The sequence below is a fragment of the Stegodyphus dumicola genome, chromosome 9 (assembly GCF_044657685.1).
Source record: "Stegodyphus dumicola isolate Sdum_Otavi_A_Nest chromosome 9, ASM4465768v1".
In the NCBI taxonomy this organism is placed as follows: domain Eukaryota; kingdom Metazoa; phylum Arthropoda; class Arachnida; order Araneae; family Eresidae; genus Stegodyphus; species Stegodyphus dumicola.
Genome location: NC_140776.1, coordinates 119,629,185 through 119,656,280, shown reverse-complemented (window position 1 = coordinate 119,656,280; position 27,096 = coordinate 119,629,185).

The window sequence follows — 27,096 nt, the reverse complement described above, 5'->3', positions numbered from 1 at the left end:
GAAGAGATGCTAAAACAAGCACACAAAAATGAACTGGAAAGGCAAAAGTTGAGGGAAAAATTGCAAAAACCAAAAAAGAGAGACCTGAAAATGAAGAAGGAACTGGAAAAATTGCAAAAACTGGAAAAGAAGCAAGAGCCGGAAAAGATGCCAGAAATGGAAAATATAGAGGAGTCTGAAAAGACGCAATACCTGGAAAAGAAGCAAAAAACGGAAAAGATTCCAAATCTGAAAGACAAGCTGGAACCGGAAAAGAACTGTCAAACCCGAAAAGGAAACCGGTTGAACTGCGAAAAGAGCCAGAACTGGATACCGACTGTAGAACGATTGATTTAATGACCAAACGAAGCAAGACCCGGAAAAGAAAAATAGAACAAATAAATCATATACCTGCTTCATTTTACCAAAATTTATTATCAACAACATTTTTATTATCAAGAACTTTATGGTGTTCTTAGTATATGGACGGCATTTGATAATATTTTGCTCGGTAAGTGTAACTACTGATATATTATAAGCTAGTAATTAGTCATGCTAACTTTAAGATACCAGTATTATTTTAGCAGCAAGTAAGTGCACTCTTTCGTAGTTCAGATCTATGTTTTCAGTGCCTTTCATGGCTGCGAGGTCTTCCGGTTTTACCTGGAAAGTCACAGTTTATTGACTTTTTTAACACATAGCTTTACACATGACAATATTTTTCAACAATAAATTAATGTTGTGCTACTGGCTTTAAATTGTGCAAATAAATATTGCACGGCATATCTTTCATAATTGAACTCATGAAATTAATTTATACAAATTTCATTTTAAAATTTGTTTGACCCTGAGCTGTCTTATCCAACTGCAGATATTCATAGAACTTTATATCAAGGTTCAAAGAAACGTTCAAAAAGGAATGTTTATCCACTTTTAATTATGTGTTAATCAGCATGATTTGCATTACTAAGATTGTAATTCTAAACAAATTAAAAGCTATTGTAGTATGTACATTAGCTTTTCATTTGCTTTCACCTTGTTTAAATTCAGTTTGACATACCACAGTTTCCGTCTCTACTCAGGATTTTTTCAGTGTAAAAATTCAAGATTACAAATTGAAATGAGCGAAAGAAATAACTTTTAAAATGTGTGTATACATTACATCAGAATCATAATATAATTAGATAAATAAACTGAATAATATGTTATAAAGCGAATTTATATCAATTTCGATTTCTTTCAAAATAGAAATTCCTTCGCACCTCATAAATCTCACAGAAACTCTCGGTTTGTGATTCGTGAGCTTTAGTTTTTTATATTTGGAATTTGGCAGCAATATGATTCACTGTTACGATGCAAATTCTTGCTCACAAATTGGTTATCTAACTAGAAAATGGTATAATTAAAATAAAATGAGTATTATTAGATGGAAATGTTGGTTTCCTTTGCGTTTATCTGAATGGTATCGTATATATAAACCTGTTGGAGACTTTTTTTCCCACACATCGAATAGAGACACATAGTCACATATTACAAATAATATGAATACAAGAATATAGTGTAAGATGAAGCTCTACCACATTTCTCTATTACTTAAGAAAGAAGATTTGTTAAAGCATTACAGGATCATACTCTGATGGATCTCGCCGTTCTGTTTCATTTTCTGCCCTCGAAAACACATTATCTTAGTACAATAGATTACTTTTGAAGGAATGGATTATTTGAAAACATTGTAACTGTAAGAATTATTCTCTGACGTTATTACTGAAAAAGCGGCTGAGAGCATAATCTTTGGCTATGCGCTTTAAGCTGTATTAAAACCATTTTGAAATGTAAGGCCTACAAACTGAAACGTAACTTTATCTTATTTCTGTACTATTCATTAGAGTTATATACATTCCCATCAATAGATACTGAATGGCTAAATATTCTGCTTACCCAAATCAGTTATTTTTTTTCTCTCTTCTTTTTCTTAATTTTAATTAGTCCGGAAAGTAAAGCTATAGAGAATTTCACTTCTTCATTAGAAATCTGATTTAGAATTTTGTTTTCGGAGATAAAAGTTTGAATTCTTTATCCCTTTTCTAAACACAAAGATTGAAAAACGTAACATCGAAATTTTGAAAACATTTATACACTAATAGATTTAATTTTATTACGTGATTTTATTATCTACTGACACACTATTTATGCACTGGCATGACGTATTTGGTCTCCATTTGTAATTGTTTTTTTCACCTTCACTTTTGTTCGAGTATTCCACTAACGTTTAAAATATTCTATCGATGATTTATTGACATATATGTCTAATATCTGAACTAATGGCAATAATCCGCCTGGATAAACTATCATATCTGTATAACACTCTTTCAACAACATATTTGTGTTATCCGTTAGATGGAGGCTGAGCATGTCCCAAAGTATTATACTTTCTTGATTATCTGAGGCAAAAGGAAGCTTTTGCCAAATATTTCTTATCCACAGTTTCACAACATTTTCCTCCGCCGATCATTTCTCGTGAATACGGATGAAAACACTTTCGGGAACCTGCACTTCAGCAAAGTCTTTCTTTTCAAGATATCGATGAGCTTTTAATTTCGTACGGTCGGCTAAGCAGGAGATCAGTACGGTGAGGTGAGATTTCTCGTTGGCCTATTGATTTTATGTTAACCGTTATTTTTCTTTCATATCATTGTTTCTTTATCTCCTACTATATCAAAACTTCAGGAATGACATCGATATTTGCAACACGTGATAGTAAATAAAGTTTAACATATTTTTAAAAACTCATCAAAGTTTTATCTCTATATTTTCGAAGCCTTTGAAAAAATTTTATCTCTTTTTCTCGGAGAACTGAATTATTCCGTGAAGTAAATCGAATACACAACCTCAGTTTGCTTTAGAGTTTTCACTTCCATTTGCACTCGTTTTTTCTATTTTTAAGGCAAAGAAACGTACGCTGTTTCTTGTTACAATTAATCCATTCTAGTGATGATGGGGATTTTCTACAATGCAGTTTCCAACACTTTCGCCGACGGTAAGCTATTTCATTACTTCTTTATGCAATACACATTTATTCTTTGGCGCAATAATCATTGTAAAATTTCATGCCTCTTCCACTCGTGTACGAAGCATTCACGAAAACCATCCTGCATGATTTCCATTTTCTTTCGCAAACTGAATGACTTAACATTTGAAACTTGCATAGTGTTTGTTTCGTTCGGCGAAAGCCATAACTACTGCTGAAGAAAGCACTGGATGAACTACACTTCACTAAAAGCAAATGTGATATCGTTAAGTCTTTGATGTTGACATCAGAACCACGGCTTCAAATGACTTCAGAAAGAAGAAACATGACTCCTAATTCCGCAAACTCACTTTGGTCGAAAGTGCACTCTTATCCAAATTATGTTCCTTATTTCTCGAAGTCCTAGAATAACATTCTCTTCCACATCCAGAATGAATACAAATCACCTCCTACCTTGCAGAAATATTTTCCCCGATAATCATTTCTCCTGCGCACCACCTTATCGCTTGCCAAACTGCAATGTTTCCGCAATTGACATATTTGCTCGTGTTTCCTAAGGTATGAAATAATCAAGAAGAGCTGTTGCGAGATATGATGTTTTTGGTATTGCCAAACAACCATGTGTATTTTATTGCTTTCTTTATTTACAAAAGACCTGATGCATTGTAATTAAGCGATATAAGAACTTGATTTATATGCGATTACGTTTTCTTATACAAAATGTTCCAACAAGGTGCTTATGGGTTGTAATTTCATTTATTCAAAACTCAGTCTAGTTATATTTATAAAATTTTCAATAGCAAACGAAAGTTTTTAAGAAAACAGTTTAAACGTTTTGGGTCAAGATACTTTTCAAAAAAAGTCTAATCCAAGAATTATTTATATGAGAAATTTTATGTAAAAACAAATGGCGCACATTTTTACGTTTGAAATTTACTGGCATATTCCATGCCAAATTTAGTAAGAGATTTCAGGTTTTTACCAGCTATAGGAAGTCAAGGATTTCTAGAATAATTTACAAAGTCAAGGACGAGTTCTGTCTATTGTTAATTGGTATTTTCATTTCCAAAATAGAACATTGAAAATTAAATTTTGAGAGAAGTCTTTTTAATTTTTTTGGCACGCTGCATAATGAGTTCATTTCAAAAAAGCTCAAAATAAAAGTATCAGTTTTCTACATTTTACTAATTATTCTTTCCTCCAATACCTAGACTTCATTTCGGAAATTTTCCTTTTGGTTATAAGAAATAAATCACAAAACAATTGACTGGTGTCAATCGAAATCAGACGGAGATACTTATGTTCAAAATTATTTCATAACGAGTGCAAACTTTTTCCTCATAAAATTATGACTGTCGGAGAAACATATGAAGAGCTAGGCTTCGTAATTTTTACAAAACAAATGACTTTAAATTTAAAAGTACCAAAGCGCAAACATTTACTTTTTTCAAAACACATTTGTACTTGCAAGTCAATGCCTACCACAAACGACCAAGATCCGGTCTGAACTTTTGCAGACAGTGCACAGACATGCGTTTCGAGTACCTTTCATTTTGGTTATTTGCGTATGCCAAGTAACCTTCTCAAATATTCTCATGCTTGTGACTCAGAATTGAAATATCATTTTAACTGATATTTTTATGTGATGTGTAACAATAATTTTGTTTATTTTTCAGGATGAAGATTCAGGCCCCCTTTGCGCATACCGACTGTAATTTGAATAGCCAGTTTACAATAACAAGCTTAATAGTAACCGACCGTCATAGGAAGACGCCCGAGGCTTAAAGGAACGCGAATCTCTATCAAAGTTGCAACTTGTGTAAATGCAATTTTGACTTTTAAATTCTTTTATTTTCCCTTTCTCGTGTCAAAAATGTTTCTTTCTTCAATATTTAGTTTAATAACGTGAAACCTTAATTTAAATTTTTCTTTTCGCTATTTTTACTTTAAAAAGATTTTAAGTTCTTTCATTTTACAAAAGTAATACTGATTTTAAAAACTATAAATATTTCCTTTTGGTTTTTTATTTTAAAAAATTGCTTTTAAATTCTCACTTTATTTATTTTACAGAAATATTATATACTCTTATAAGCTAAACATATTTCTTTTTTGTATTTCCATAAATGCCATTTTTTCAAAAAATATTTTACTCCTTTTCATTAAGGGGTGTTGGAAACCCTATAGCAACAATGTTGAATTGGCAATTTTTGGATTACCTTTTCTGAAAATCTGCTGTTCTTACAGGCTTGAAGGTTTTTACGTAATTAAAGTACATCTATCACCTCGCGCTCTTACAAGCACGAGGCAGGTTCGTCTATGCGCTCGCCATAGTAGGAAAATAATCTCTATCTTTGAAATTTTATCCTCTAATTTATTACACATAACGGTACACAATATACAATAAAACAAACATCACTAGTATAGTATACATTTAATTATATACATAATATAAGGCGTGCAAAACATGTTTTAAGTAATCTCAACTATATACATAATATAAGGCGCGCAAAACATGTTTTAAGTAATCTCTTTCCACACGGCATGGCTGCCGGTCCAATCGCTAAAGTACCAAGTCTCGTATTCACGCCACCAGCCTGCCTCGATCGGTTTTTCCGAGGAATCTCGAATTCTTTTAATACGGTGTCTTTAATCATAATATTGTTATTTCAATCCATTTCATCGAGAGTCGCGATCAAACTTTTAACTTTTGTTTTTAAACTCTGCAAAATAATTTTCCCTTCTTCAGATATTTTATAGAGATTAAGAATCACTTCAGCATGATGTAAAAAGAACAGCCATTTCTCAGCTTTCGATGGTGGTCAAACATAACTCCTTTCATTACTTTCAAATGTTTCAATAATCGTTTCCCTTGCTCTAAGAATCTCTAAGAATCTCCTATATCTTGATAAAAATAAGAACCTTAATTTCTCATTTCCATATAAAATATACTTTCTCGGTGTCTACTGGCTTTAACGACTGACATTCGAATCATGTTATTAACAGACATAAAAACAATTATAATTTTCTAAGTTAATATGGTTAATATATAAATTAAGAAGGACTTACCTTTGATCCCGATAGTGAAAATATCGAACGACGAGCACAACTTGACGCTGTTAACTTTAATCATGAGCACACTGCAGTGGCACGTAACTTGACATGATTACAACGCAGTAATTCACATTATCCCTGATTTAACTTTTCACGATTTCACTAGGATGATGAACACTGATGATCCCATTTTACCACTCACTGGCTGTTAACTTTTTAGCACATCACGATTTCACAAATCGGATGAATTTATTCGCACACATGGCCCTAAACGCGCCATTTTCTTTCGTCATAAAAATCTTCTCTCATCGTAGATCCATTCGTGAACTATCACCGAATTTCATTTTATAACTTTCAGTAACTTTTTACAACCATATTTATTTATTATTTTCACTATTTAGTGATTTCCTTTTTCACAATCTTATCCTATCGACTGCGCCGATTTGCACCTCGCGCCGTTTCAAGTCCGAGGCGGGTTCGGTCATTTCTCATGCACTCGCCATATTAGGAAAATAATCTCCATCAGCTTTGAAATTTTATCCACTAATTTATTAAACAATACACAATAACACAAATACCACTACTATACATTTAGCTTAAGTTATCTCTTTGCACACGGCATGACTGCCGGTCCAACCGCAAAAGTCACAAGTCTCGTATTCTTCCCACCAGCTTGCCTCCACTCTGTTTTCCGGCGTAACTACGTCCCTTCCTTTAACCGTCTTTCGCCCCTCGCGGATAAAATGTTCTGGAAACGTCTTTCGCTAAGGGAAGGAACATCACAATACCTAGCTGAATATCCTGAAACGAGCTTTTTTATCATTTTAAATTTTAGAGTATTTTACAGTATATTTTGTTACGCATAGTAAAATTTAGCACTGATTATAATCAAAAGCTCATTTCGGCAAATATTTGGAAGCGTAGTAAATAAGGTATAAAAATTTCAGATACCTGTGAGCAGTAGTTCTTGAGAACAGGTACTACATCGAGTATAAAAAATCACGTTCGGGGGAAAACGCGATTTTATGTAAAAATTATCAATTATCAAAGTATTCAATGACAAATTAAAGCTAGATTTTGTACAGTCCTAATTTTCATAGAGATTAAAGAACGGTGTTTTGAGAAAGCTAAAATTGTAGAGAATTTGAAAATGCAAATATCAGAAATCCTCATTTTATGAAATGTTTTGGCTTTCATCACCCCTTCAACTATTCTATTCTTTAAAGTCCTTTCTCTTTTTTTTCTATTCTGGTAAAACTTGATATATAAATTTAATTCTTTGTCTTTTAATTTTTACTTTTATATCTCTGGTCGCATTTCTCTTTAACGATTAACATTTTGCATTTGGCTTATTATTATTATATTAAAATTATGCAAAATGAACAAACAGTAAATAATGAGATGCTCAATTAAAAACAAATACAGATGTAATGATAAAAGGGAAATTTTTAATGTCATTGCAAACAAGATTTCAAGGGGTTCAAGAGGCCGTTGCCTAAAAAAAAAGAAAACAATTCGTCGTTTCCGGAAGAAATGAAACTTTAAAAAATATTTTCGTTGTCACAAAAACCAAACTTTTTGAAACATTACGTTATTCAAACTCTTACGTCACTTCCGAGTGTCACGTTATCTAAGATGGCATAGGTTTCGGCTACGTACCCAAGCCTCTGGCATCTCCTGAGGGCGGTTGGTTACTACACCTGAACCAACGATAGTGAACTTCCGGTGATATCCTTCTGTCTGTACCTGAATGAAACTGGCTCTATTTGACGGCACACTAGCGAACACTAAAAAGTCATGATTTAAACGACGATGATTTGAATAATTTAACTGGAATTTTGAGGACGACAATTTAGATTAACTGCTGCTGATTTTTTATTTAGGTGGTCGTGAGTATATGGTTTAGTGATGAAGAGTATGAATAATTGAGTAGGATGATGATAAAACTTTAGGTAATCGGGCTTTGTATCTAGGTGAAGTTTTTTTATTCTGACGACGACTTCAATGATGATGATGAAGATGATACATAGGATGGTTTAGAATGACTGATGTGATTTGGGTGATGATGGTTTATCTTATTCTGACGATGATCATGGTGACGCGATATACATGATGGTTAAAATGACGATGTGTATTAAGTGATAATAAATATTTAGATGAATTTGATGGTGACATAGTTTTGACTGATGACGATTTTATACATGATGTGAGAGTGATTTATATAATACTTTAGAGGAGTTAGACAATAAAGACGATGATTAAATGAGGATGAAGAAGATGATGATTTGGTTGATATTGCTTTCTATTTAGATGATCTGGAAGATTATGATTTATCTATCTCGACGATGATAATGGTGATGATGACATATACGACGGTTTAAACTGAAGGTATGATTTCGATGATGATGATTATTTAAATGATGGTTTTGAATTATCTGGTGATAATTTTATAATTTCTTTCTTGGTTATTCAGATAACAATTTTGATGGTGATTTAGAAGTTTGAGGTGATGAAGACGATGATCAAATGAGAATCATATTGTTGATGGTGGTGATTTAGATGATACTGCTTTTTATATAGTTGATTTGAGCTATAATGATTTATCTTAATTTGGCGATATTTTCAATGACGATGATGATGATAATATATATATATATGATGGTTTAACATGAAGATGTGTTTTGGGTAGTTATGCTTAGTTAGATGTCTTAGATTAGCAGATGAAGTTGATTGGATTTAGAAGGAAATTTATATATATGATGATTTCAATGAGTTAGATATTGATTTAGATGAAGGTATATTCATTTGATAGAGATTATTTAAACAATAAGAGGGTCGTCCGAAAAATTACTTTGCCGTAAACCATAAAAAACAAAGTCTTATTACCTGGAAAAACCTATTGCAAAAGATACAGCTATATTTCTGCTACTTCTCAGCATAAGAAACATCGGAACTATACCAATTGTCATAGCGTCGGTTACCTATTTCCATTAAAGTGTCATAGAAGTCTGTCGCCTGGGAAGAAAGGCAGCCCGTCACATTTGTCTGCAACATTTCACCTGTAGGAAAGTGTGCCCAGACAAGAACGTCTTCAGGTGCAATAACACGTGAAAGTACTTGACAGCAAGATCGGAGCCATGATGGTCAGACATCTCCCAGCGAAACGTCTGCAACATACATTTTGTGGAATTCCCCGTATGCGTCCGATGTTGTCGTAGGACACCACAACACCAGCACTGAACATCCCAAGCCATTTGTTCTGAATGGCTCTTCAGATGTTCTCTAGTAAAGCGCAATAAAGATCAGCTTTCACCGGAGCACCACTCGCCAATACGTCAATGAGCAGAATGCCTTTACTATCCCAGAATACCGTGGACTTCAATTTCCGTGCATAGACTGAGGATCGTCCGGCGCGTGGATCCCTGTGACGCCAATCAATTGTGAGTTGCTGTTTTCTGTGGTGAAGTGAGCTACCCACATCTCATCACCTGTAACGATTCTGTTAAATTGCGTTCAATAAACTGATTTATGTATCTGCTGGCTCTAGTTCTTTGTGTTTAAGTTTTGAGTATTCGAAATAGAACTCAAATACAATCAATCATATATATAGATTACATATCAATTCATATATTTGAATTAAATACATATTTACTTACCGGCCCGAAACTTTCTTAACACGTTGAGCGAGGCGCCGGTCTCTGGGGACCGACAGTGAACTTTCCGTGTGGCCGGCGTCGGTCCCTGAGAACCGACACTGGAATTTTCGTTTGCCTGGCGTCGTTCCACGGAACCGACACTATAAGTTAAAAAATAAATATAGTCTCAATGAAATGTGATCAAATTTAGCATTAATGAAATGTATTGAAACATTCTAAACAAAAATACGGCTTAGCTTTAAGGCTTAGCTCGCTGCCGGCTGAATGGAAAGGACAGCAAATTCGGCGCCGAACTCAGCATGTTAATTAGAAAGCTACCGCTCGGCCTTAAAAATGCACAGCAGTTTGGTTTAAATAACCATTGATAACACTATTCTATAACGTTCTTTCTATAACGTTCTATAACGTATTATTCTATAACGTTCTTTCTATAACGTTCTATAACGTATTATTCTATAACGTTCTTTCTATAACGTTCTATAACGTATTATTCTATAACGTTCTTTCTATAACGTTCTATAACGTATTATTCTATAACGTTCTTTCTATAACGTTCTATAACGTATTATTCTATAACGTTCTTTGTACGTTAAAGTACATATAGCACAAGAGTGTGCAAGGAAACTGATATATAACAAATTTATTTAATATTTTTCATATAATAAGGATAATTTCAAACTGTAATCATAATTCTAAAAATCCATGACATTATCGAATTGAGACTCGTTTCGATGTCAGATATATCTCGTAATGAAATCTGATATTTTTTGAAATTTAACAACTAATTTTTCGAGGTATTTGACAGTCCAATCTGTATAAGTTTCATTTATTTGTTTAAATGTTTGTAAAGTGTTATCACAGATTTTCATAAAAAAGGGTGTGAGAGATAATTGATAAAATTGATAGATAGAAATGGAGGGAATATTATGCATTTGTTCAGAAACATAAACGTAGTATTTGTGAGATTTCTCGCACAGCCAAATTATAATTGTTTTGTTATTTCTTTTTTTTTCATATTTAATTCTTTTAAATTAATTTCTCAAAGTTTGTCATAATTTATGTGACTCAACTAGGTACGAAAAATTGATTCGGAATGTAAAAGAAATATATGTATTCTGTAACATTATTTTTTGTAAAGTTTAATTTTTTTTAATTAACAAGGTCTGTAACCAATGTTTGCACTTATTTAATGCACGGAGTTCCAAGCAATTTCACTCATCATCCTACAAGCTGCAATAAACACAAAAACACAACTCTGAAAATGAAATGTTCTAACAAGGATTGTAAAGCCAAAGGCATATAACTAGTCTCCTCTGTATGCTCAGATCATTCAATATGATTTCTCTCACAGCTTATACATTTTCAGATGAGTTACTCACGTTCGTTTTTAAAGGTAATCAAAATAATGTAAAACTGCAATTAAAAAGATTAAAATTTCGACAAATTGACTAAATGAAAAATATATTCGCTGGTCGCTTAAAATTGCTTCAACGGTACCTAGTTCCAAATTGCAAGACGGGTATTCCACACACGGATAATCGAGAATTAGTATAACATTCTACAGCAAAACATTGCAAATTCCGTGCTTTTTTCATATAATGCATTCATGCTGTCAGATTTATTATGTCTAATCTTATAATATTATTGTAAAATTACTGCCGGTAGAAATCATTCCTTGAAAATGAAGGCCCCTTGCCACCTTCTTGATGCCTAATTTCAAATGGATAATTCAAACGTGGCGAAAAGAGAAATATTAAAATTTTCAAAAATTCGTGTTTACGGTTTTTTAATACCTAGATTTACCACTGCTAACTAATATTATGATATAATAATATATTAATAATTAGTCAAATGAAATTTATGTGGCTTCGTGTCAACCACTTGGTATTTTTAACGCTGTGTTTGAGCAAAAACAGAATATTGTTTATTTAAGCTATAATAAACATCCTACAGTAACATTTAGTTATTGTACATTGTTTTTTATCAGCACTTACGAGCTGAAGTTTCGTCTTATTAAACTATCCATATTGGTATTTTCATGCTCCTATATTGTTTTTGTATATAAATAATGGAAATTACAATTGGAATGATCAGTTCCATAAAACTCTCAGTATTCTGCAATCCTAACCACATGACCAATGGTGCCCCAAACATACAAGAAACAAACAGGTATTTACAAGTAGGAATGATTTTCGAAACGTTTGCTTAAACACAAAACAAAATAAAACAAAAGGGTCGAATCAAAATGTTAATGTTTCATAAAAATGTGCAGGATAATGTTAGATGTAAAGCCTGTTTTCGTTTCCCTGGCAGACGTACTAGGAAGTTTCATAAATGAAAGTTTTCTCTTTTGGTGGGATAGTGGCTGTGACCTATACATCGAGCATTCATTGGTGGACAGTACGTGTATAATTACAGATAGATAGAGATAAGTAATTAATAGAGTATTTGACATATATAAACTCATCATTCAGATCTTCGAAAGTGTTCAAATAGTAAAAACACGATACCGTATGCTTTCACCACTTCACTTATGATGTAGACTATGCCCATATGAGGTACTTCTCCCTGTTAGAGTTAACTAAATCTTAGCTATTGAAATATAGCATTTTCAAATTCTTTCCATTTGAATTTAACATGAATAATTTTACTCTGATCGCTCTCTTTCTTTTCTGTTTGTTTCTTACTTCTAGCCATCTATATCCAGTTCTATATCTTCTACTTGTGCCTCTGATATTTAATGTAACGGCATTTTGCTTTAGAGTAAATAGATTTAAATTAATTAAAAATTACATTCCTATTTTCAAAATACTTTTATTAATATTTCAAGGTAAACATTTTGATATTCGTCAAATGGAACTCGAACCTAAAATTTAATTTTTATTAAATCTTTAATCTATTTCCAGCACTATGCATAAAAATGCCCTTTCTTGTTAAAATAACGAAACTGATTTCAGATTTACTAGTAATGAATCAAATTGCAAATTGCTTAGTTGACATTTTTCAGCTCTCAGAGTACATTCCATTTAACTATGCAGTAAATCGAATGATTGTTTGCAGTTAACAATATGTAAAAAGCTGTTTGGGCCCGGTCGAGAAACAGGTGGTTTACATCTGGAGGAAACGAATTTTTGACAATGTCTATATACTATATATAAACGAATAATTAGAAACTTCCGCGTAATGCTCTTATGAAATAATTCACTGTATATTAGAAAAGTACGAGAAACAGACGCATATTTTTTCGAATGAAAAAAATCGAAAAATTATGTGCTTACTAAAATCAAAAATCTCAGGCGAACAACAAATAAGGCCTTGTAAGGCCTTATGTATTGTTCCTTATAAGTTATATGAATTTCCTTATAAGGCCTATTAAATTATACACACTTTTTGCTGCTGATCATTTAAATTTATTTCTTCGAATTGCTCTTTCAAACTTGAATACCCGATTCCTAAAAGAAAGTTGCTGATTTTGAAATAATGTATACTGCTTAATTTTGGTCGTGCGTTTATGAATTTTTTCTAATTTTATTTCTTTATTAGCGGAAGTACCCGATGTAAATTAAGTTAGATTGAAAGCAATGTATCTAACAACAGAGAGAACGATACCGTTGTAATCCTTCTCTAACGATGTAAAAAATACGATTCATAGTTATACATTTTTCAGTCTGGTGCGATATGCAACCCCACATAAAAAATTTCGATAGAAAAATATAATTCTCTCTCATTGTATCAGAAGCAATGTCACTAAGCTTTTAGTGATTTTCGTCTTTCTAATCAAATGGCCATAACAGCTCAAGTTCCATCCAATATTTCACCTATATTCAACTTTAGTCGATTCAATGTCGCAAAATATTTATCATAATTGATGAGAAATCAATAACGCAAACAAACAAACAAACACACAAACAGACATTCTTCTTTATATATATAGGTTATGTAAAATTGACAATTTTTTTTATTAACAAAATGTAAGATTTGCAAGCGAGCAGTAGCAACACTTTTCGAAATAAAACAATTCTATCTCCAACGCCCGAGACTGTTACCACTAGGAAAAATGAGTGCGAAAATTAGAACTTTCAGAATTTTTAATTAGTATTTTCGCTCATGAAAGTGGTTAAGATGAGAATAGTCGAAATGGCTTCCCTCGAATTTTCGGAATCGGGAATAACGTATTTAATGTTTGGGAAAGCTATTTTTATTTCATCTTTTATCTATTTTCGTATTTTAACAAACTCTAGGATTTGAAAGAGAGCAATGGTAACAACTTTCGAAATAAAGCAGATTTTCGTCTCCAGCTTGCGAGACTGTTGCCACTCGAAAAATGAGAAAGAAAATTATCGTTTTTCCGAGTTTTTATTTATATCTCTAATTTTAGCTACTTTTTTTTTTTTTTTTTTTTTTTTTTTTGAGAAAAGTGACGTCGACCTAATTGTAGAAAGTTTGGTGGTGATAGCTATAGTAGTGACCGAGTTATGAGAGGACAAACACACAAACTTTCTTCTTTATATACTATATAGATAACAAGTATGAAACGTTCCCAAATGTAAGTATACGAACCGCGAGACTGTATTAAAATTTGGATTTACTTATTTGTCAAAAAAGAATTTTTTTAATTATTCGACATCGCCAAAACATGAATATTTTCGTGATTTAAAAACATTTCGATAACTGGAAGTATATTACTACAAGCAACGATTGCAAAAATAAAGGTCGTGTAGGGACTTTTAAGCCGGATAAAGGATGTTGGTGTACATATACGTGAGCATATACATATACGGTTGGTACAGCTAACCTGCAATATAAAGAGAGAAGCAAGCCTACTCTTTAGAAAATTTCAATATTCTTCGGCTAATCGTTTTTGAGTTATGCGAGATACATACACACATATATTATATCTACATACATACAGAGAACACGAAAAAATCCCTTTTAAATGCATTATAAAATATATAATGAAAAGGAAGAAGTCTTTATTCTGTCCGTATGAGATGTCGCACAAAAATCATCCAAATGGATTCAGATATGGACAAAATGGATATTTCCACTGAAATGTGATACTTGAAAATTTTCGTAATTATAATACTTCCTTTATATTGTAAAATGCAGTAATAAAATATTACCTAAATGGGAAATCTTAAATAGATGAGAATTAGTACCAGAATTCCACAGCTATACTTTTAAGAAGTGGTCGTAAAAAAAGTGGTTCGCTGAGAACTTCGTTCTAAAAGTTCAAGCAATAACTAAAACATTTTCGAATAAATTGTGTGTGAAAACTGTATGTCCCGTCGTTCAAAAGTAGTGGACTGTAAATTCACTTGATGTTCCCTCAGTCTAGAACCCAAGAAACCTCAGAGTCATAATGTTGACCGAAACTACTTTATTGGCTTTCAAACATTAAGTTGGCTGAGGAATGGCGAAGAACACTTTGACACCTCTGACTTCAGTAGCGGCTCACCAAGTAAACTCGGGAGAACCTCTGCTTAGTTGAAACTCACAGCAAATTAAAAGCTCTAAACCCGAGCTTTACGATCCTAACAAATTTGTGTCTGCGCCTCTCCCCGGTACAAAGAGAGAAATACAATTTGCGTAACATAGAACTAAAATATTTAATCCTTTGCGGCGCACTGTACGTTAAAGTCGGAATTTCAGCAAAAAACGTTGTATTCAGTCTATTTAGTCCTAAATAAGTATACAGGTAAAATTTTGTAAAAATTGCACTTACCGTTTTAATTCTGTGGGTGTTCCATGAGGTGGAACACTGCGCCGCCAGAGCTTTGAAAAGTGCGACTAAGCGAGCATTGCAGTGAAGCACGAAAATGAGTAGAAGCGTTTGCATAAGAATGAAAAAACTCTGTATTATGGCTGTATACATGGTTTCCTGGATATACACAATATTCTTGAATATATACGGATAAATGAGATACATATCTACATACACAAGTCCTATATACAAAAATGTTTATAAATTTTCCTATTTCTTAGCTTCGTGAAATTGTTCAAAGCAAGTCACACCTTTTTGATGGAAGCACAAACCAACTAAGACTAAAATAATTAACTACGATTAATATTAACAAAAAAGAAAAATAAGCTTATAATATATAGATACACGAAAAATATCTACACAATTATTGAAAATAAACGGGAATGAGACTAAAAAGGCAGCAAAAATTTCGCGTAGGTCTAAGTAAAGATGAGTCAAGCTACTAATGAAATTCCCGCCTAAAAACTACCCCCAAAAATTTCGAGATGCCAATATTAATGCTTTCATAACACAAAAACCACCTCGCCCCTCAATGCTCAATGCTGCAATGAAACCGGTTAATTCAATACTTTTCCTTTATCAATATTTTTACCTGCTCTTCAGGAAAGCGGTAAAGGTGGCTGAACACTTATAGCTCGCTTGGAATTGAATCCCGGATAAATAGTTGGATTCATGGTTTTTGTGTAACGTAAATGCAAGCCAGCTTCTCTTAGAAAGTCCTCCGCGAAGACATAACTCCCCTTATACAGGTAATCGTTGGGTGCTATGATGTAATTCAGTAAGCGAACAAATTAATCCAATCAATACCGAAGAACGGGTTGATTACATGTGGAGTTTTCCACCAGGAATGTAAATGCGAGCAATTTTCTCTTAAAAAGGTTTACACGAAAGCATCCATTCCCTTAAGCAGATAGCGTTCGCGTGCTTTTCCGTAATCCAATCCTAATTTTCATACATTTAGTAGTAAGTTGACATACACCTTATTACAGACAAAATAACAACTTTTTTAAGATATTTTTTATCAACTTGTCTGAATTCTCTCTATCTTTTGAAGAGTATAAGAATTTCAGCAAATAAAACTGGCCAAAATTTTATAACATTTAACTGATGTTTTGATTCAGTTTAGAAGTAACGTGAGCTTTACTGATATTTAAATATTTTTTGGCAGATCTCATCATAAAAGAGGGTGTAAAGATAAATTGATTTTATTTAATTTACAATCAATGAAAATCATTGAAAGCAATCACTGAATGAATGAAAATCAGAAAAACTATTATGCATACAATTGTCTCTTATTTATCTCCTGATAAATCAGACAAAATTGCCTGCATAATAGAAGCACTTTGAAAGAGTTGACAGTTCTTAAGGGTTTTATGCACTCCACAAAACAATGTCAAAATAAAATCTTATTATTCATAAGTATGAAAAGGAAGTAAACGAGTAAACGATAAAAACGGTTTTACCTATTTTCTAGAAGGGCATTAAATCTAAAATATTAATCTATTCTTATTTGTTATGATTAAAGAACATTAAATATGGTAAGCTTAAAGAGCGTGCAAAATCGCTGACGTTTTAATCATAGCAAAAGTCAGTACTAAAAAAAATAGCATTAAAATTATGAGACAGATTGAGAAAGAGATGGCCTCTATTTAATTTTCAAGTATATTGGCGCGAGACGAAACCTGCGGTTTTTGCCAAAATGTAGCTAAACTGATAAGAAGAGGGAAATAATGCGTAGCCAGCGGCTACTCTGAGCAGCGACAATGGACCACCCAAAGATCTACAGATAGGCGATTCTCTAAAATGGGGAGGGCATGGATGGTACGACAGCTGTACCGATGCCGGCGTCTGAGAAAGTCATTCTCCTTGTACAACTGCTGTACCAGCCGGCTTCGAGAGGTTAATCGCATTTACGTTTACTCGGCTGGAGAACTCAGTAAAGGACTTCTTACCACTATGCCCACAGTTGGATATCTACGGTTTCTGGCAAGTACTATTTTAGCTATTAAAAGGCAGCAGACCAACAATAAAGTGCTATTCACATTCAATGTTCGCATGTTTAGCTATTGTCTATTTTGCCTTTCTGCTCACTTTTCGAATATTTGATTTTGAGTGAAACGATCGTTAAGATAGTAGGTACTTTGAAATTTATAATCATTCATCCTTTGGTATTTAATTAGGAAAATTCTCATCGGAAGACTCAGTGTGAAAGTAATTCAGCTAACAGGGAAGTACTGCTATATGCGGTAGAATTACATTTGCATAAAGTTATAAAACCGGCCCTTTAAAAGAGCTTCAACGTTTTCATATGAACGTGTATTTCTGTTGAAATTCAACTAGTTGCGTAAGCACAAATCTTCATAATTTATTTTGAGATGGTGGAAAAACAGTGCTGATGTGTTATCAAGCTAAAAAAAAAAAGAAGGACTGTGCTATATCTCCCGTTCTACTGGGCCGATTGACAAAATTCAAACTGCGTTTTTCATGTCTCGAAAGCGCGACTTAGGAATATATTAGATTTATACATAGCACTATTCTAACGTAGGAATCTAACATAGGCATGTGTTGAAATCTTACTCCAGCTTTGGATTAGCGTGAAACGTGATTGTTTACAAACTCTTTTGCGATTTCTAAATTTCTTTTGACTTTTTTGAAGGTGTTTTTATTATAACATTGCAGTTTTTGTTTAGTATTTTTATCACCTGATAATTATGGAAAATTGTGAGGAAGATGTAAAAAATAAAAGATCTTATATTCATCGACCAAAGAAAAGAAAGTTCCAGGGAAATCAGCATAATGATACAATGAATAAGAAGTGTGGTGTCAGTTTTTCGTTTAAAAAATTAAATAGTGACACTGTTTTGCCACCAAGAGATAAAGATAACTTTAGAGCCTAATTTTAGTGGTTATAGACTATTTGATTTGGATATTTTATTTCAATGTATTGAAAATAATTTATGTTGTAAAATTTGTAATGTTCATTTAAGTGAACTATTTCATCATGGTTTAAGCTCAAAATTTGAGTTACTATGCTCAAAGTGTTCATGTAAAAGAACTTTCAGAAACTCTAATATGATGGGTGTCCGAAAAAATATATCAGAGCTAAACAGAAGATTTACGTATGCAATGCGAACTCTTGGTCAAGGGAAAGCTGCTATGCAGAAATTCTGCTGCGTTATGGATCTCCCTCCTGTGATTGCACATCGTTCTTTCAAATTCGTCGTTAAATGTGACTGTAAGTGGAGACGGTACATGGAAGACTCGAGGACATACGTCTTTGGTTGGAGTCTGTTCCGTAATAGGGTCAGAAAGCAACACAGTAATCGATACAGAAATACTGTCTTTATATTACAAAGGTTGCGAGTCATTTCTAGGAAATGGCGTAAGTGAACACAAGGCCTGTTTGGAGAATCATGCTGGTTCTTCAGGAAAAATGGAAATGAATGGAAAGATAAACAATTTTTCATGTTCCATGGAAAAAAGAGGTGTAAAATATACTTCTTATATTGGTGACGGTATCAGGTTCAATGTTCTGTCTTACTTTCTTCGGGAACATGCAAGGACCTGACTCGGAACAAAGAGCTTACTAAAGCTATGTTCAATAACTGTGGGAAGTAGACAGGATACGCAAGAAGGGTATACAAAACCCTTTGTTTTTCTCTCTTTACAATAATTTCCGTACTTCGGAATACAAAGACCCACTACTTGTGGTCTAAACGTAAGAATATAAAAATATTTAACTAAACTCTAACTTAACTTTGGAATAATAAACGTGGAAGATTGGCCTTATATTAACAGGAAGCCGTATGTAGTACAGAGAACTGTTAACACTACAATACGTTTAAAAACTATCACGAGGATTAAACCTCTGGCCTGGAAGGCAACCAGCAACTGAGTAAAACTTCTAAGGTTAGCGGCCTGCTTCGACTAACTCCATCCTCTCTCTCGCTTGGCAAAAAGCCACAACTTAAGTACTTGGCGTTCGACAGACAAATTTTGCATAAATAAGTTAACGCTTTTAATTCTGGCCGGAAGTAGAAAATAAGAAGTGATAGTAAAGATTTAAAATAAAATAAAAGTTAGTAAAAATTAAGATCCTTACATAGGTGATGCAAAACCATTTGCAGGTATCACTGACGCCAACCCATATGGTTCATTAAATATAGAAAAAATTGAGCGTGTTGGACATATTCAAAAACGAATGGGAATATGGCTACGCAAATTAAAACTTGAAAGAAAAAAAGTAAAATTAAATGACGGTAAAATCTGCCTGGGAAAGGGAGACCAACAGATAATTTAATAAATGAAATAACTTCGTATTATGGTAATGCGATTAGAGAATATAATGAGTCTGTTAGTGATATGAGAAAAGCCATTTGGGCAATTTACTACCACAAAATATGGAGTGATGAAAAGCCGATTCATGACGTTTGTCCTACAAATGAAACCACATGGTGCAAATACAATAAATCTAAGCAAAATAAAGCTGATTATAAGCATATAAATTCTGAACCAGTCGCTGTAATGGAGGCAATAAAGCCAGTTTTTATAGATTTGTCACAACCTTCGTAATTGAGACGTTGCCTTGGCGGCAAAACACAAAATAATAATGAATCATTTAATTCCTTAATTTGGAAATTTTGTCCAAAGACATGTCGTGCTGGTAACAGGATAGTTCAAATTGCTGGAAATGAAGCAGTAATTGCTTTCAACGAAAGGTCTGTTGGTAGACATTCTGTAATGAATGAGCTACAGCTTTTTAGAATTAAGTTTTCTATTGAAGGATTTTTACAACTTGATAACAAGAGAATAGATAACGCAGAAAAGAAAGGCTTGTCAGAAACAAAACAACAGCGTAACCTTGAAACGCAGCAAAAAATGTAAGAAGTGCAGGCCTCCATAAAAATGATGGGGATGTTTATTGTGCTGGTGCGTTTTAATTTGTAAATAAAATTTTAGCAGTTTAGCATACAATTTGAAGTAAGTCGTAAAAGATTTTTTCACCCATGTTAAATAATATGTATATTATACAATATAATACATATCATATGCTTAAATGCTTGAGTTTATTTAACTAAAGTGGTTATGTAAAAATAAATTTTTGTGCAAATATGCCACATGTATTTTAATATACGGCTATCATTCTGTCATGGTATTTTATATAGTATGGTAATTTTAATGTGTTTCATATTGACAAAAGCTTATGCAATTTATTAGGATTTATACTTTTTAAATATATCATTTTGAAAATAAATATACTATGCACTTTATTATTAGAAAGTTGTATACTGAAATATTTGCTTCAAAACTCGATTTTCTTAAAATGCATTTTTTCCCAGTTGTATACATAGCATTTAGAGTATGCTAACGTTACCCTGTGGAAGAACTATTAAATGATTTATATGTTTGATATACAATAATACATTACAGAGAACTTTACCTGAAACATTTGCCTATAAGTAAGTTCCAATTTGTAAGAAAAATTTTAGTTGTATCATTGATAGCGTAGAAGTTTCAAATCATTTTTAGTTGATATGTTATACTTTGATGATGGCAGCTTATTTTACATTAATTATGCTTATACCAACTATTGGAAATTGTATAATATTAAAATATCTCTCAGAAAATAAGCATTTTATATATTTTATAACAAGAGAAGTATTTAAAAAAATATTTACATTAAAACTTGATTATCTCAAAACATAAATTTTCACTGTTGCGCGCATGATATTATAAAAACGGTTCTTGGTACACACTTTAAATTTAATGGACTTCTTTATATGAGTATTATCATCTAACTGAACCAAAATTATATTGAATATTTTAATAGTCAAAAATTTTACGTATGGAAATATTAAAAAATTTTATTAAAATGCATTGTATAAATTTAGTTCTAAATAAAATGAGAATTTAACATGAAATTCTTAAGGTTTTTGGTTCACAGTAGTCTTTAGATGCTATACAAGCTGTATATTAACTATGAAGTTAAAATATATAACAGAATGTTTTAAATTGTGCACGCAAAGTGGGAGTATTACGTGAACATATAAAAAATTACCTCACAAAGAAGATTAAATTATAAAAACATTTGTGGCAACACAAACTATTTGCTTACTAATTCAGCTGTGCTATGTAGTCAGCTATAAAAAACTGGAAGTAATAGCTTTAAAAATAAATATGTTATCCCAATTCTTACAACAGGATCATATTCAGAGATTTTGAGGGTTTTAAGGTGTACGAGACCCCTTAACGTAGTTCAATGGAGAACGTGATGCAACCACTTCGCATTCCCCAATGACTTTAGCTTTGGCACTTACGTTTCAACCTTCACCGGAATGACGGCCTAGATAATTAACGAAAGAACATATTATTAGTACTCATTTCGTGCTCTTAACGTTCTTAGCATATTTCATAATGCCTTACCGGAAATTTCTGTTTTCAGCTATAATCCTGGAAGGAAAAGTTCTGTTCATGCTGGTTCTATCATCTCGACTTGAGGTTTTGGATGATGGTAAATTACTCATGTATCGATTGTTATACTAAGGGAACTCTATTTTTATGCCTCATGATTGAGAAGTCCATTATTGCCACCAACCATAACCGAAATCTGAAAGGATTTTATGTGGGACTTCTCAATATCTGGCAATCTCTGGCAAATTCCGCTCAACACCCACGATTTGTTTTCGTGACTTCTTGCTGATTAGCAGCATTATCTTCTGTGTCCTAATGTGTTCTGCAGTTCTTTCGTAAGTGTTCATCACCACTGCAGTTCTAGCATACTAAGATTGCTTTCGTCTGACGTCTGTTCCGCCTCAAGGCACTTACTTAAGTGGGTAGACTGCCTGGACGAGCTGTCACTTGTCCACTAGCTTCTGGGTTGGAGTAGTTCCGATTGGGCAATGGTGTGTGCAAGTTTCTGAAAGGACTGCCACTTTTTTCATGGCGTACACTCTAGGCATTTTTTAAATCCTTGAGATCGACTATTCGCAGTTGTTTCTATACCTCAGGTTCCCGTATGCCACCGAGGAAGTATTTCATGGATTGTACTTCACGTATTTCTGTTGAGCAGTCAAAAAGGAGAGATGGGAGAGAATTTCGATATCAGTGGCGAGCTTCTGGATTATTTTGGTGAGCTTCTGCTATCGAGATATTAACTGCAGCCTTCTGTAGCCTTTTAAACACTTCTTAGTAGAGCTTTCGCGTACCGGGTACAGCATCAAAATCTAGCCTCTGGGTTTCTAGAAGAGTGGGACCGATATCGTCTTCTTCTATTCTCAGAGAAGCTGCGAAATTACAGGTTTGTCTTCGGAATCCTACCCATTTCCATTTGGAGCTATACAGAACTGACCCTTGTACATATGCCAAATGTTTTTTCCATCACACGTGGAAAGCATGAGAAATGGGTCGGAAAACATAGGTACCAATTTAAAGGTATCATAATCGTCTCCAGTTGTCATTATGAATGTGTTAAAGCTGTCAGATTCTTTGGCGACAACAGCAGAAACTCTGTCATCGATTTGTTGTTCGTCATCAGAAACTCTTCCTTTGATTTGTAGTTTGGCAGCATTAACTCTTTCTTTGATTTGTTGTTTGACAGCAGAAACACGTTCTCCAGTTTCTCTAACTCTCCTTTCGACCATGTTATTTCTGCTTTCAAAATCCTCGAAAATCTTCTACTGTTGTCTTTTATTTCTTCTTGACAGGCTTAAGTATCAATTTTGGATAGACTCCATCTTTCCTTGAACTGGTATTATTTCCCCTTTCCCTCTTTTGTTGGAAGCATTTATCTCTTCTGTAAAGGAATCAACCTCTCCTTTTATATCTTCCTGGAACGCAGCAAAGACTGTCACAAGCTGCCTCAGATGCTCCTCAATTGTTCTTGTCACTAGCATTCTGTCCTACTTCTAACACCCAAAATTGTTCCTGGCATAAAGGTTCGTAAAGCATGCGGAAGAGCTGGTAGCTTGTTAGAATTTATTTGTCCCGAAAAAACACTAAACAATTCTGGAGTTTTTCGAAAAGTACGAGTAAAAAAATATAATTCCAAAAATATACGAAATATAAAGGAATACTGCTAGTAGTTATCACTTTAAAGGGCTGAGAATGATGAAGAAAATACGATGAAAAGCGAACGTAAAGAGCGAACATAAATCTGTCAATACTTCTTACTCTATGCTGAACTGCAAAGTTCAGAACTGAAGTTGATTTAAGTCTTATCTCATTTTCTCACTCTCCACACCATAAGCGCGAAACTGACAAAACTGTTGGACGTTCGAAATTTTGGAAGAGAAAACAAATGAAGCCACAAGGAAAAATCTACATGGCTTATAATGATTGTCACATTAAAAAAAACTATAAGCTGTATTTACAGTGGTACCTCGATATACGAGTGCCCCAACGTACGAGTGCTTTGAGATAGGAGCTACCGAGCGAGCGATGTTTTTGCTTTGAGACGAGAGCAAGATTTGAGATACAAGGAATCGCACACTACACCGCTATACACGACCGCAACATGCGCGCGCATGTAGGTGTCGTGTGCAGCGTCTAACAGTTTCTCCCACCTCAGACTAGTCTTCACTCTGAGTGCTTGATTCCCTCGTTTTGGAAGCATTTTAGATAAGTTGGGTTCGCGTTTTTTGCTTTTTGTACATTTAGAAAACATTATCATATTTATTTTTATAACCCTGGGTCCAAAGAAGATGATGATGTCTATTGAATTAAAGCGTTAAATAATAGAAAACCATGAGCAAGGTGTGCGAGTAATTGACTTGGGGAGGATGTACGGGCGTAACACATCAATGATATTTACTGTGCTTGAACAAAAGGAGTTCTAAAGTATAACGCCAACTAAGGGCGTTACAATAATTTTTAAGCTCCGACCTCTCTCCGTCAAGACATGGAGAAACTACTGATGGTGTGAGTGAGAGAGAAGCAGCTTCAAGGAGGAACCTTAACACAAAGCATCATATGTGAGAAGGCACTATTACGAGTTATTTACGAGCGATTTACGGTTATTTTCTAAAGAAGATCCCACACTCTTCTACAAACGTGGAATCGGAAGACCCGTTTAAAGCCAGTCGGGGCTGGTTTGACAACCTTAGGTAAAGGACCGACCTTCACTCCGTCGTCAGGCATGGTGAGACAGCAAATCCGGATGTAAAGGCAGCTGATGTTTACATCAAAATGTTTTCCGAACAGATAGTAGCCAAAGGATACATCCCCCCCCCAGCAAGTCCTCAACTGTGACGAGACAGGGCTTTTCTGGAAAAGTATGCCGAATAGAACTTACATAACGGCAGAGGAGAAGATGCCAGGTCACAAACCCATTAAGGATAGATTAAATCTAGCAATTTGCGTCAATGCGAGTGGCGACTGTAAAATCAAGTCTCCGCTAGTATACCATTCGGAAAACCCCAGAGGCTTTAAGTCATATAATATTTTAAAAGAAAACCTGCCAGTTATAATTTTAAGAAGATATGTGGAGGGCAAATCCGAAGGCGTGGGACAGAATGAACTTCTTTGTGGAGTGGATAATTCTGGTGTTCTGTTCTGGTGTTGGCCTCGACAATGCCCTTACTCACCCATCAAATCTCGAAGATGATTTACTCGAAGAGTTCAAGTATATAAAATTTCCCTACCTACCACGCAACACCACTCCTATCCTGCAGCCCATGGATCAGCAGGAGATTTCTGATTTTAAGAATTTGTACACCAAGCACATTTTTCGCCGCTGCTTTGAGGTGACAGAGAACACAAACCTTACCATTCGAGAGTTCTGGAAAAACCACTTTAACATCGTGATGTGCCTAAGAATTATTGTTCAGGCCTGGCTGGGTGTTACAACGTCTGCATGGAAGAAGCTGTGGCCTGAGGCTGTAGCTGAAAGAGAATTCGAAGGATTGGAACCCAAAGTGTCAGTGGTAGAGGAGCTTGTTTCTCTGGGAAAATCCATGAGTCTGGAGGTGGAGGAGAGAGATGTGAACGAACTCGTAGAGGAACAGTCTCAGGAGCTGACAACCGAGGAGTTACACGATCTGCATTTGCAGCAGCATACGGTGGTTCAACGAAAAATTAGTTTTGAAGAGGAGCCAGAGATGGAGGAGGTTATCCCTGCAAGAGATATAAAACAGATCTTGAGAATGTGGGATAAAGTTGTAGAGTTCGTGGATAAAAATCACCGCGAAAAAGTTGCAACTAGTCCTAAATCGGAGTTTTTCAACGAAACTTGCCTAACTCGATTACGCAATACCTTGACAGGTAGGAAGAAACAAACCTCCTTGGAGAGTTTTTTTAAACGATCTGCGGGTGAAAATGAGCAGATCATGACAAAAAGAGCGAAGACCAGTGACAAAAATTAAGCGCTTCCGTAGGCACTTTTTCTTTTAATTATGTTTTTATAGAATATGTATTTGTTATTTATAAATAAAGGTTTCTTCTTGTTTTTGAATAAGAAACTACATTTTTCTTATTCAAAAACACTTAAAAAAACAGCTGAGGTCGTGTTTTGGGAGCTGGAACGGATTAATGGCATTTCGATTTCTTTCAATGCGGAAAATTGCTTTGAGATACGAGCAAGGTTACGAAACATATTAAACTCGTATGTCAAGTTACCACTGTACTTAATTATATAATCGTTAGCAAGCAGATAGTAATAATAATTTTAAAACTCTGCTCCTATCAATATACAAATTATGTTGACTAGTATAATTAATTTAGAATTATGCGAATACATATAATATAAGATGATGTATGTTACTACAGATACGTGTTAATATAATACATATATAAGTCTGTGCATATATATGAAATCATAATTCTTTTTATACCAGTTAACAGTTAGAATTACTGAACAACCATGAAAGGTTCCCCAAGAATGAAATATGGTGTAACAATGAACACTTAGTTTAGAAATTCGATTCTATTATATATTGTTGTAAAAGTCATTGTAAGAGTGAAAATTCTTCATTCTGCCTTAATGCGATTTTTTGCGTTTAATGCGTTGTTTGGTGATTTTATGATCCCGAATTATATTGATGTGATATATTAATACTGCATTTGTAGATATACGTTTTTTGAGAAACGAGTCAAGGCGATTGATTTTTTTGTAAAAATTTTGATTTATCCTTATTTTATTGACGTGCACCAGCACTGAATTGAGAATGGCTTGTGCTATGCTTCAATGGATGAAGAAGCGTTTGTAAGTAATGAATATTATGAACGTTTGAACATATTTAAATGAATAGTAATAAAAGTATATATTTACTTATATCATATACTAATACTTTATGGTAAATTTTTCATTATAAATCTCATCACAGTTTCATTTCTCATTCTATTGCATTTCAATAGCGGTACATAAATTTTGTGGTTTACATATTGTAGATTGCATCAGTTTTGCAGCGCAATTTATTCCTCGGTATGTTACTTGTAGTGTTATTAGAAATTCCATTATTTTTGTATTTTTTCTGCAATTGGTAGTATCTGATTGTATTGTGAGATGTCAATATAAACTTCATACATTTTACTAGGGGGCTGTTGACAAAGCAAAATCTTTACTATATATGTCTACGAGCTCTACGTATACAGTGTGTTGCTCAAAGTAAACTTCCTGCATTGTG